Source organism: Spinacia oleracea, chromosome 6 (genome assembly GCF_020520425.1).
Source record: "Spinacia oleracea cultivar Varoflay chromosome 6, BTI_SOV_V1, whole genome shotgun sequence".
Lineage (NCBI taxonomy): Eukaryota > Viridiplantae > Streptophyta > Magnoliopsida > Caryophyllales > Amaranthaceae > Spinacia > Spinacia oleracea.
Genome location: NC_079492.1, coordinates 101,821,850 through 101,825,174, shown reverse-complemented (window position 1 = coordinate 101,825,174; position 3,325 = coordinate 101,821,850). Strand labels below are relative to the sequence as shown.

General features: G+C 37.7%; 1 non-coding gene across 1 annotated transcript; it reads right to left on the bottom strand.

The window, feature by feature from the left end:
- Positions 1 to 554: 554 nt before the first annotated feature.
- TRNAL-UAG (transfer RNA leucine (anticodon UAG)) lies at positions 555 to 634 on the bottom strand. The gene has a single exon. It is a non-coding gene; the product is annotated as a tRNA-Leu (tRNA).
- Positions 635 to 3,325: the final 2,691 nt, after the last annotated feature.

Here is a 3,325-nt window from a genome sequence, read left to right as displayed (position 1 = left end):
CCCAAAAATATTCTGCAAATGAAATAGAATGACAATTTAATAAATTCACATATAAAAGATCGAAATGTGGAAAATATGGAGGATAGAGAAGAATAATTTTGAGAGGAAGGCCTTTTATTATTATTATTATGAGAAAACGATTGGTTTAAGTAGTATGGGCGGATGGGCCTATGACTATGGGGTAATTAAGGTAATTTTTTCTCACGGTTAACTCCACAATTTTAGGGAAGATGATTACAAAAACAGTTATTCTGGTTTTTATTACATTTTAAACTTTGAAAAAGGGTTGAAATATGTAAGAATTTAGATGTTGTATGATCAATAAGGTGCATCGAGATCAGATCCAACAGGCGCATGATCTGGCGAAAAGAGCAGCGGAGGAAGGATTGCATTTTGTCTCGCCATTTGGCGTTAGGCCTGTTGTTTAAATTCTTGTAACTTTATCCTATGACAAAAATAAAAAAAAAGGGGTTGAAATTGGTGGGAGTGAATGAGGTTTTGGAAGTTTGTAGTTAATATTGACATTTTTATTATATAGGATAAAAAGAAAAAAATGACGGCTGTGGGATTTGAACCCACGCCCTTTCGGACCAGAGCCTAAATCTGGCGCCTTAGACCACTCGGCCAAACCGTCTTAATGATGTTATTTAGTAATAATTAAAATATATAACTAGTATTACGTAACGAAGATTATATGAAGCTAACTGACATAAAAGTTTGACCATCGATCTGATCCAATATACGTACTTGGTATTATTTACATTTAATCTTGGGTTTTGTTTTACTAGTGACTAGTGAGTGGATAATAGTTTGGTGCTACTTATCCACAGCCTCTTAAAACTACTCCACATTGTCATGGAGATTCATTATTGCACTTCATATACTTGTCCAATTGCAAACATCTTTCTTGTCAATTGTCAATTGTCATCACATACTCTAACGCCCCGATTTAGTAGACGGTAATTACACGGTACACCGGAATGTACGTAATAGACCAATTCATTCTCACTAAAACCATACGGAGTACTCCCTCTATTCCTTTTTTATCTTCCTATTTGGTGTTTGGGGTGGAAAATAAGAAAATAGAATCTTCTAATGATTGGGTGTAAGAGTAATGATTGGATGTAAGAGAAAATAATAAATAAATGAAGAAAAGTAATAAAGAAATGAAGGAGAGAGAAGATATGGTAATAAAAAATCATAAAACTGGGGTTGGATGGGTGGATGAGGAAATGTGAATGAATTAAATAAAGGATGGTGGGGAAATTTATGGTAAAAAGTAATGTCTAAAAATAGAAAGAGGAAGATCAAATAGGAACGACATTTATAGAAACAGGAAGATAAAAAAGGAATGGAGGGAGTAGTATAAACTACGGCAGTGGTTTAGGGGGCCAGGTTGTTGGTCCATACTCCTTGGTCGCCATGGTCTTCAACTCTCTCCATACATGCGTACCATAGAAAGTAAAGGTGTATTTCCTGCTTTTTATTGAAAGAGGGACACCGGACACATCACCCGCAAGAGTACCAGTTACGAGTAAACTAGGTTTTGTTTTCTTCACTTGATCTGGTATGATCTATATTTTTCTTAGTTATATGGTCTGATTTTAAGAAGAATACGTAATAAACAATAAGAATAATGTGAACAAAACATACTCAAATTAAAAAATATACCGGACCAGAAAAATCAAAAATGAAAAATGCTCACATAAAACATTAAGACCATACCAGACTAGAAATTGTCGGCCAAATCCCACACCAAAATGAATTAGACAATATTAAAAGGGTAAATTGTTTTTTCCACCGAAAAAAATAAAAGTTGTGTTTAACCACCTAAAAATAAAATAAAAATGGTTTTTTTACCACATATTAACCGGAAAGATGGACGAAAACATTATGCAGATCCAAGTGGTATGCCATTCATCTTTCTTTACAGTACGAGAACAGATTGACAACCCATTTCAACGATTATATTTTTTATTTCATTATGTTCTCCCACGATTTTCATGTATATAAACTATTAAGCTACCATTTCCCCTTACTTCCCATTAATTCACATAACATTTTCGTCCATTTTGTAGTTAAGATGTGGTAAAAGACAATTTTTATTTAATTTTTAGATGGTAAAAAACAATTTTTATTTTTTTAGGTGGTAAAAAAAATTTAACCATATTAAAAACTTTAAAAATCAGACTACACCATATTAGAGGGAGGATCATGTAATTAGGAAACTAATATTTGTGAATATTCTGTATAGTATCATTAGAATATTTTAGAGTAGTTTCCTAATGGGCCTAGGTCATTTAGTGCCCTAATTACTTTGTATATATGCTATGCACAACAGCCGTTCATGAGAACAAGAATATACAAAAAGGAGTTCTTCTTCTTCTTCTCCAAATTATTTGTCTCTGTTTATTATGGTATCTGTACGGGATGCCCTATCGGCATACCGGCAGGACACCCTGTATGATCAGAATAGTCTAAAAGACTTCCCAGAGACATTCAATTCCAGTCGGCGCTCGAACCTAATCAGGTCCAGTCGGCCTGATTAGGAAAAGAAGTGCCACGTAAGCTTGGACAGGTCAACGGGTCGCTGTCTTGCGGATCATCCACCAGATCTTCCGTACGGGTCACCCGCCTATATATATGGATCCTCATTTATTGCCAAAGGTACGTGAAAATCATCAACTATTCCATAAACTCGCTTAATACAGACTAATCTGCATTACTGACTTAAGCATCGGAGGGGTGATACTCGGACCACCCCCGAGGCTAGTTAACCTATTTCATTGTGCAGATCACAGTCGGACTCATTCGTACAATCCCAGGTCGATCCCCAACCGTTCCAAGTCTTGTACCGGAACAATTGGCGCTAGAAGGAGGGGACCTCCGACCTATTTACAATCTTTTAGAGACAATGGAACCCACACAATCTGATACCGAGAGGAAAAGCAAGAAGCCCACGCCCAAAACAACAACACCAGAAACAGTCAGCAAGGCTTGTGTCCCGCAGACGGTGAGCAAGCAGACTCCGTTCACCGACCCAGTCATCACCCCAGTAATTGCCGACTTTCATGCAAGGTCGTCGGCACCTCGAATAACGAAAGAATCACAGGCCGCTCTAGACGCCCTCATAGTAAGTGACGATCACAGTTAGCCCGCAAGTCCAGCTGGAGAAGCCGGTCAAAACCTCCAAACCCCACAACCTCGATCTTCCCAGCTCTCCCAATTCACACCTCAACAGTTAACAGTCGCAAAAGCGGTGATGGACGCTCTGTCTGAGTTACAGTCGTCGAAGAGACCAGCCGAGCATGAGCAACCGGTTTCG